The sequence below is a fragment of the Erinaceus europaeus genome, chromosome 2 (assembly GCF_950295315.1).
Source record: "Erinaceus europaeus chromosome 2, mEriEur2.1, whole genome shotgun sequence".
Lineage (NCBI taxonomy): Eukaryota > Metazoa > Chordata > Mammalia > Eulipotyphla > Erinaceidae > Erinaceus > Erinaceus europaeus.
Window position 1 is genome coordinate 168,347,061 of NC_080163.1, and position 10,325 is coordinate 168,357,385.

A 10,325-nucleotide genomic window follows, 5' to 3' on the forward strand; every position below is an offset into this window, starting at 1 on the left:
TAGAGAGAGGTCTAGGGGAGAATCTATGGGGTATTCAAGGATTCCCTGTCTAGGACCCCAGGTGATGATAACATGGCCTAATGGTGGCCAAAAAGGTCATAGATAAGTGACCTAGTCTTTTGCCCTTATTTGTAGTCCCTTTATCTGATAAGATTAGACTTTCTCCCCATGTTGAGTGTAATTTGTTGTATCCAAACCAGTATTGGATTTATGGAATATGGCCTCATGTTGGGGAGGAAATAGACCTAGGATTTTAGTGAGGTCTTAGTTAGCCTCAAGTTTTTCTTCAGTTACTTGATTAATGATTTTTTTTTTTAATACCAGATCAGTGCTCAGTTTTGGCTTATGGTGGTATGGGGGGTTGATCTTTGGTCATTGGAGCCCCAGGCATAGAGTCTGATTACGTAACCATTATGCTATCTCCCCCTCGTTTTTTAATGATTCTAATAATGGTTGTCATTGGGACAGTACTTGTCCTTTACTTGATGTGTAATTTTTGCCTGTATATCTCTTGGCCAGTTGTATAGTGTCTCTTCTAAAATTAACCTAAGGGTAACAATAATGCTGATGCTCTGTCAGAAGAGATTTAAAAAGATGGAAGAATATATCTTACTTAAATTATTTTTGAGTTATTTGATACTCAATTAACTACATAAAGTGATTGAGAGAAGTGAAGTAAGGGGTAGGAGAGGAGGGTGTATAAGCCTAAATAATAAATATGTGATTAGAGAATTTATGATGCCTTCTTTAGGACATTCTACTAGAATACCAGGCTTATGCTATCTAAGTCTAATCATAAAGGGCTATTTATTAAGCACTTTTACTTTGAGGTATATAATTGTCCCTTGCTTATACTAGGTACATGTAGGCCCTTGCCTGTATTTAATATCTGTAATTTTGTTAGAATATGTGCCATCTGGAATGGAACTAGGTAGTCCCATGGAAACACAGACTTTCAAAGTTCTACTTTGCTTATTAAATGCAAGAAGCAATGGCTACTACTCAGATGGAGAACCTTAGCCATATGCTAGGACACTGAGATCCCACCCATCCAAATAGCTAGTCTGAGGAAGTCTGGAGGGATGTTCCCAGATACCTCAAGATGGGAGACTGTCCGGTGTATCACTGATCAGAACTCCATCAAAGATTTTATGGATAAAACCACATGTAAAGGAACAAGAAGATCAAAGATGTTTTTAGTTGAACATACATCAGGAACAATTGTCAAGGTACAAATTACTTTCAAGGTAGGGGAGACACCAAGAATGTGTTGGCCTTAATTATGATAGTCTTCTCTCAATATGCACTTTTTTGATGCTCCAAGAAATATTTGTTTATTCTTAGGTCATTTTCTGCACAAACCCCAAAGCCCTCATGGAAGGAGTCAAACATCAGAGTTACAGATAATTAATATTTTTTTAAAAAATTAAAAATGCATTTATTAATAATTTTCCTTCCTTTTATTTTATTTCTTTAATGTAATTTTTACCAAAGCATTATTCAGCTCTTGCTTATAGTGGGGCAGGGGATTGAACTTGGGTCATTGGAGCTTCAGGCATGAGAGTGATTGCATAACCGTTATGCTATCTACCCTTTGTCCTTTTAATCTTTATTTATTGGGTAGAGACAGCCAGAAGTCAAGAGGGAAGGGGGTAATAGAGAGGGAGAGAGACAGAGAGACACCTGCAGCACTGCTTCACCACTCGCAAAGCCCTCCCCCTGCAGGTGGGGACTGGGGGCTCAAACCTGGGTCCTTGCACATTGTAATACATGTGCCCAACCAGGTGCACCACGACCTGGCCTCCTGACAAAGAAAGAAAGCTTCATGGAACTCATTGTGACACCTGTGTCAGTACCCCCAGCCATTGGTACTGACCAGGAGTGGGAATCTTACCTGCTCAGAGGATTCCAATGCACTGACATCATTGTTTCTTAACCAGGAGGAACAGGGGCTCCCACAGCACACATTCCACCAACTGAGCAAGAGACCACAGGCATAGAAGAGGGCACCACAGCAGGACAGTCCAATCAGGGCGCTAGGGCCACTCGACCAGGCTCTCCAGGCAGTGCCAGTGGCTCCACTGTGTCTGGATCATCTGTGGCAGGGCAACACACCAAGGCTCCATCATCCCAGGGCTCTAGCACCACTGGACCAGCACCTAATGACTCTGGAAAAACAGGGCCACCTGCAGAAAGCTCTGGGACCTCAGGCGAGCCTCAGGAAGGATGTCAGTCCACAAGCTCATCTGTCAATCAACCTCGCACCTCTCAACCAGCTGCAGTGCAGTCTAGAACCACTGGGCTATCTGTCATGGAGGCAGGAACCACAGGGCAATCCGTGCAAGACTCCAGGACCAACCGGCCTGGCTCAGCAGGCAGTAGCAGTGGACCCACTGGGGCTGGAACAGCAGGAGCAGGGCGCCAGACCACGGCTCCATCATCCCAGGGCTCTGGCACCACTGGACCATCTTTTGTTGTCTCTCAGACTTCAAGCCAGTCTAAGGAAGGATCTGAATCCACAGGCTCATCTGTCATAGGATCTGATTCCACTTCAACCTCCTTGGTGTACCCATGGGCACCACTGGCTTCTCTTCTACCCTGCTGGGCACTACTGCTTCCTTGGTGGGCATTGTCACAACCACAAGAGTTTTTCCTCAGGGATCCTCTGCTGACACAGCTCCAGGAGGTAAGCCTACACACAGTATATACAAACGTCTTTTTTTTTCCTTTACATTCTCTCTTTGGTATTTTCAGGCCATTTTGAGCTGTTAATGGCTTCCTGAGTCTTCTTAAAATAATGAAGCTTTCATATTCTAAGTCAGGTCATCATATATTCATCATTTATACATCATGTTCTGTTTAGTCTTTTTTTTAAATTTCATTATTAGAAATAGAAAGAAATTGAGATGGGAGAGGGCCATAGAGGAGAGAGTCAGACACCTGCAGTTCTACTTCACCACTCGTGAAGCTTCCCACTGCAGGTATGGACTAAAGGTTTGAACCTGGGTCTTGGAGCACTGTAATATGTGTGCTCAACCAGGTGTACCACCACCTGGCTCATCAGGTTCTGGTCTTTTAATTTGTCAATATATTATTTAGAAGTGTGCTAGTTGTTCTTATTTAACCCAACATTACAATGGAATTATTTTAATGCTTGCAGATAATTCATCTACATAACAAGTTTATTTTTACCCTAACCCTTGTGATACATGCTCTTTTGTTTCCCCCTCTCTTTCAAATGGAATTCTCAAGAAATAATATTTTTAGGGTTTAATGAGGACTGAAGCTTAGGCTGTCTAGTCTCCAGTCCTGTTCTCAGCCCCTACCCTCCTCACTCCAGTGGCTGTAGGAACAATCTGGGTATAGCACGTATATCCAACCACCCTCTGCCCCTGGAACTTGCAGTACAAAAGCAATGATTAATAAATGTGACTCAGGTATTCTTCCATAAGTAGAATGTACTATCCACTCTGTTTTATGCTTAATAATAATAAGATGTAGCACAGACCTCACTTAGTTGTTGTTAAAATTCGTAGGCTCCAGCCGGCAGGGCTAGCTTCACGGGCGGGTAACAGAGACGCGGAGACAACGGCTGGGCAGGGAAGCTGTATTTCTTTATTCAGGAACAACGATTCACAAACTAAGACAAACTAATCACCAAACAGAACTCTGCTGTCTCTTTGCGGCGGCGCAAGCACTCTTTCTTTTACTCTCGAACTCAGGAACCCTCTCCCTTACTCTGGAACTCAAGAACTCTCGTACTGGGGAACCCTCTCAAACTCTCGCACTCTCGAACTGAGGAACCCTCTCCCTTACTCTCGAACTCAGGAACTCTCTTACTCAGGAACCCTCTCTCGGGGTTCCTTGGGGCGGGGCCAAGCAGGCCCGCGAAATTAAAAGGACTGATCCAATTCTCTTGGCGGGGGAGGGCTAGAACAAACCAGTGTAAAGCATAGGACACTTAGTAGCATGGTTCACTGTGTTATCAATACTGCAGGCTTTATTTCCCCTTTTCATTTGTGATTAATGGTGGTTACAATCTATTAAGATTACAATATGTAGGTCCATGATATACTCCTTATCACTGGTTTTGTTTTTCCCCTATTTCAAACAATTAATCACTTCTGGCCTTTCCACTGCTACTCAGTGATGGTGGAGTATAGCCAAGTTTGTTACCTGCCTGAGTGTATATTTGTCACACATAAACTCAACCAAGAATTAGAAATTTCAAGCTTTTTTAAAAAATTATTTATTTATTTATTCCCTTTTATTGCCCTTGTTGTTTTATTGTTGTATTTTTTATTGATGTAATTATTGTTGGATAGGACAGAGAGAAATGGGGAGAGGAGGGGAAGACAGAGAGGGGGAGAGAGAGACACCTACAGACCTGCTTCACCGCTTGTGAAGTGACTCCCCTGCAGATGGGAAACTGGGACTTGAACTGGGATCCTCACGCTGGTCCTTGCACTTGGCGTCACATGTCCTTAACCCACTGTGTTACTGCCCAACTCCTGAAATTTCAAGCTTTATTCAGGAAAATTGAGAACAGACATTTTAGTGTACATGTGTGGAGAGAGGAGAGAGAGAGAGAGAGAGAGAGAGAGAGAAATGAGCGTGGGAGTAATTTACTGATATGTTGAGGGCCCCATGTTAGCAGAGCTAGAAAGGGAGAAACCAGGCCTGTAACAGAGCCTTATCAACTCCCAAGCCCCGCCTCCACCTTCTTTCTAAGCCATGCCCATACCTGTTGCCACTCCCATTTCCTGTGCATTCTTTACTTTTTTTAACAATTTTATTTATTCATTTATTTTCCCTTTTGTTGTCCTTGTTTTTTATTGTTGTAGTTATTATTGTTGTTGATGTCATCATTGTTAGATAGGACAGAGAGAAATGGAGAGAGGAGGGGAAGACAGAGGGGGAGGGAAAGATAGACTCCTGCAGACCTGCTTCACCACCTGGGAAGGGACTCCCCAGCAGGTGGGGAGCTGGGGCTGGAACAGGGATCCTTACACTAGTCCTTGAGCTTTGCACCACCTGTGCTTAACCTGCTGCACTACTGCCAGACTCCCCCATTCTTTCCTTCCTTCCCCACTGGCTTGGGAAACATGTTCTGGCAGTGGTGCTCCAGGGAGTGTCTATACTCTCCAGGTTCTCCCTATCCATTCTCTGACCTGAGCAGCTCTAAGGGGCAGCACACCTGAAGACACAAAGTCTGTTAATGCCCCTCCCAGAAAGTGAGAGTATCAACGATGTAACACGGGAAGCCTCTCCTTAAAACAGGGCTGTGGTCCAGGAGTGGGCGTGGTAGGTGGAGCATCTCACCTGTGGACCTGAGGTCCTAGTTTATTCCTGCCATCTCGGGTGCTACAGGGATACTGTGCCCTCTGTGTCTGTCCCTTGAGGTCCCCTTCATTAATACATATGTCACTGTAACCACAGGACTGTCATTTATACTTAAGACTCAGTTACCATTGCTATTAGAGCTGCTTCTGACCTCTGTATACTCCAGGAATCTGAGCTGTGGATGCTAGGATAGAGAGTCAGTATTCAGGGGCTGGGTGATGGTGCCTGTGGTAGAGTGCATATGTTGCTATGAACAAGGACCCCACCTGCAGGGAAGCTTCACGAGTGGTGAAGCAAGTCTGCAGGTGACTCTTCGTCTGTCTCACTCTCTATCTTCCCATCTCTCTCAATTTCTCCTTATCTATCTGCTAGCAGATCTATATGCTGAAATTTAAATATATTATTTCTTTTTTCTTTTTTTTCTTCCAGAGTTATCGTTGGGGCTTGGTGCCAACACTATGAATCCACTGCTCCTGTGGCCATTTTTCCATTTCTTTTTAATAGGATGACAGAAATTGAGTGAGGAGGAGGAAGACAGAGAGGATGAGGGTGGGGAGCCGGGGGCTCGAACTGGTATCCTCACACTGGTCCTTGTGCTTAATACTGTTGTAAATGAAGTCCAGTTAAAATTACTTGTCAAAGCAAAAAACTAAGGACCTGAAGCAAGGCGTTTATGCTTTTGCAAAAGGGTGTGCCGCCAACAGTGGCCATCAGGCAGGAGCTTATTCTCCACCACCACCCCCCTTCTCCCAACTTTTATGCTTGAATCAGAACTGTCTCCTCAACCCCTGGGCTGGGCTACAGAGCTCACAGTCTCCTCATTGTCTAAATAAGGAAAGGAGGAAGAGAGTCTGAGGGTCTCTGCTGGAGGAGTAGCAAGCACTGCGAGGAACTGACCTAAAGAATACAAAACTACTGGCCACAGGTAGTCACAGATAACAATTTGTAAAAAGAATTTTTGTACTAAACAGTCATTCTATTTGTGTTTCCTTGAAGACCTAACCATCTCTCAGTACTATGTGCGCTTAACCTGCTACACTGCTGCCCATTCCCCTGTATGCTTTAAAGTATGAATTTACTTTTTCTTAGTTAGTCTCAAGCAATGGAATTCCTCCAGAACTCGTTGAATGTAAGTTGAAATTAACATGAGAAGAATATAATATGCATATCCTTCTGCATAATAGAGCTTGAAAATAATATTTCTGGGCCAGGATAATAGTTCACTTGCATAGTGCACTGCTTTGCTATATGTGCAATCCTGGTCCGAGCCTGGACCCTTTGCATTGAAAGTGTTCTCAGTGCTGTGGCTTCTCTCTGTGTGTGTCCCTCTCCCCTTCTCTGTCTGCTTCTAAAAAATAGATGTAGCATTTCTGTCTACTCCAATTGAGCATTAAAAATATCTATAGAACTATGGTCTTCTTTCCAAAGTATAATCTAATATAACTAAGAACTGTACAAACAACTATCACAAAATAAGAAGTTATTAAAATGTAGTATGATTCATCATTACAAATTTAGATATTAAAATGTATATTTATAAATCTATTTGTGTTTTTAAATTTCAGTGCCATCAAAACAGCCAGAAGTAACAGGTGAGAAAACATAGGACTGTAGATAACCATTTGAAAGAACTGATATGACAGGAACAGAATAGGAAACAGGATACCAAACATCAGACTTACCAGATCAGCAACACATGAATTTCAGAGTAGATGCTGGACTTTTTTCTGTTTTTTGTTTTTCTCCCAGAGCCCTGCTCAGCTCTGGCTGATGGTGGTGTGGGGGATTGAACCTGGGACCTGTGAGCCTCAAGCATGAGTCTCTTGGTATAACCATTATGCCGTCTACCCCTGTCCACTTTTTCTTTTTTTACACCTTTTTTTTTTAGAAATTTTAAAAAAATATTTATTTATTTCCTTCTGTTGCCCTTGCTGTAGTTATTATTGTTGTTGTTATTGATGTCATCGTCATTGCATAGGACAGAGAGAAATCGAGAGAGAACGGGAAGACATAGAGGGGGAGACTGCTTGTGAAGTGACTCCCCTGCAGGTGGGGCTCCAACCAGGATCCTTAAGCTGGCCCACCATGTCTACTTAACCTGCTGCACTACCACCTGCTACACTACCACCTTTTTTACACCTTTTTTAAATTAAATCTTTATTTATTTGACAGAGACAGCCACAAATTGAGAGGAAGGGGGAGATAGAGGAGAGAGGAGACAGACAGACACCTACAGCATTGCTTCACCACTTGTGAAGCTTTCCCCCTGCAGGTGGGGACCAGGGGCTCGAACCCAGGTCCTTTCACACTATAACGTGTGCTCAACCAGGTGTGCCACCACCTGGCCCCTTTTTTTTACACCTTCTTACATTATAACAAAGTTGTGTTGACTTCCTTTCATAATATAAAGTCTGTACTAATTTTGTACAGTCTTCAGTGTCAATCAAATAAAGAAAATAACTCCTAAGAATATTCACATTATTTAAAATAATACTGATGTTATTTGTGACTTACTATTTCCATAAAGAAAAAATGAGATTTTATTGCAACCGACATCTCTGTTTAGTTTAGGATAGAAGTAAGCAAAAGTTTAATCTCATTTCTGGCTGATGGCTGATGCTTGGCAGTTGTGGGGTAGAGTGGAGGAATGGAATCTGGGACTTCAAAGCCTCAGGCTTAAGAGTCTCTTTGCATAACCATTATACTGTCTGCCCCCAACCAAGTTCTTTAGAATACCTTATTTTTTGTTATTTGCCCTTTTTGCATTCTCCTAGCACTTACTGGTTGAGCTAAAAGGCTTTCATGCATGAGGCTCCAAAGTCCCCCACTACCACCACCACCAACAAGACCTGGTAAATATATATACATTTTTTACATACAAATTTGAACTCCAGAAAAGATTCCAAAAGGCTGGATTTTACTAGGAGGGAGTCATTTTCCCTTGGAGTGTGCAGAGAGAAATGTGGCAGAAGAAAGCCTTGCAGATGCTTTATGTGGGGGGACTCAGCTAGACCTCTGCTCCTCTGTCCCTCCCTGCTCCCTGGAAGACCTCCTCCTTGGGTTTCCCTTTGTGACTGTGGCAGCAAGTTCCTGTGGGAGCCCCCAGGCCCTGGCACAGCCCATGGCCTTGGCTACAGACTCTCCATCTTCCCTTGTCCTCCTTTCTCTTACTAAAACCACTTTTTAAAAATTTCTTTATTGGGGGATTCATGGTTTTCAATCGACAGTAAAATACAGTAGTCTGTCCATGCATAACATTTCTCAATTTTCCACATAACAATTCAGCCCCCACTAGATTCCTCTGCCATCATGTTCCAGGACTTAAACCCTCCCCCCCCCACCATAGTCTTTTAATTCTGTGCAGTACACCAACTCCTACTTTTTTATTTTTAAGTTTCATTGCTTTATTGTGAATTACATTCCCTTTTTTTTTTGATAGAGACAGAAATTGAGAGCTGAGGGAAAGAGATAGGAAGAGAGAGAGACAGAGAGATACCTGCAGCCCTGTGTACCCACTCATGAAGCTTTCCCCTTTCAGGTGGGGACCGGGGGCTTGAACCCTGCTCCTTGCACAGTACCATGTGTACTCAACCAGGTGCAACACCACCTGGCCCCACATTTTTTATTTATTTTATTTTTAAATTGCCACTAAGATATTTATTAGTGATGGAGAAAGAGGAGATGACTAGAGTATCACTCTGGCACATGCAGTGGTTTCAAACTCAGGCCTTTGTATGTGAGAGCCCAACATTATTTACTGCACTACCTCCTGGGCTTCTGGTGATTTAATACTGATTAAAAAAAAAACTATATTTGTCTTCACAACATAGTTACAAATCTTGACATTGGTGATTCTAGGTAAAGTGCAGCAACCCTGTGAAGTGGAGGTGGCATGGTCCTCAGGAAGTCCCGGAAGCTGCTGCTGAGCACCATTTCTGCAGAGACTGCTAAGCTGGCAGGGGGTTTAATCAAGAAAATGACATATCATCTTATTTCTTCCCAGAAACCACTGGAAAAGGAGAAGAAGACCAAGAAGCAAAATATAAAATCCCAATTTTAAAACTTATTCAACTAACATTTTAATATAAAACTATATGTGAGGGACTGAGTGGTGATACACCTGGTTGAGTGCACACATTACAGTGCACAAGGACCTGGGTTTAAGCCCCTGGTCCCCACCTGCAGGAGAAAAGTTTTGCAACTGGTGAAGCAGATCTGCAGGTGTCTCTCTCTCTCTCTCTTGACTCTCTCTCTCTCTCTCCCCCTCTCCTCTCAGTTTCTATCTGTCTCTATCAAATAAAGACAAAAATATAAGTAAATAAAATAAAAAGGGGCTTGGCGGTGGTGTACTGGATTCAGCACACACATTACAGTATACAAGGACCTGAGTTCAAGCCCCTGGTCCCCACCTGCAGGAGGACAGCTTCACAAGTGGTTGAGCAGGAGGGCTGCAGGCGTCTCTCTCCCTTTCTAACAACTCCTTCCCTCTTGATTTCTGGCTGTCTCTAGCCAATAAATACATACAGATAATTAAAAAATCAGCTTTTAAAAATGAGGGAGAAAAGTTTCTTTTAAGAAAAAAAGAGACTAAAAAATTTGTACATTTCTTCTTTTGATTCTCCTATGTTCTTTCAACCAACATTACCATCTTCCCGTGATAGATCAGTGAGCCAGGTGTGTCAGTGACTGTTCCGGTGACCTGAAGGCCTGACTGACTAAGATTCTGTGTCCACAGGTTGTCCAGCTGCCCTGCCTCCGCCTCCAGGTATGTATCCTCGCTCTGAGCTGACTTGTAGGCTTCACTGGTCCTCTCAGGCCTCACCTGTCAGGAATCATCTGGTGAATGCCACTCCTGTGGGAATGTTGCTGAAAGGGAAAACCTGAGTGACTACATTTAGCTTTTTGTCCCCAAATGCACAGTGAATGTTGATCACAGATAAATAGTCAGACAAAAGAAGTGGGTTTCATGACTTGAGTGAAAA

At 43.1% G+C, this 10,325-nt stretch overlaps 1 long non-coding RNA gene across 1 annotated transcript; it reads left to right on the forward strand.

The window, feature by feature from the left end:
- The first annotated feature begins 2,621 nt into the window (after nucleotides 1-2,621).
- LOC132537009 (uncharacterized) lies at nucleotides 2,622-6,935 on the forward strand. The gene is made up of 3 exons (XR_009548520.1): nucleotides 2,622-2,686; nucleotides 6,437-6,472; nucleotides 6,909-6,935. It is a non-coding gene; the product is annotated as an uncharacterized LOC132537009 (long non-coding RNA).
- Nucleotides 6,936-10,325: the final 3,390 nt, after the last annotated feature.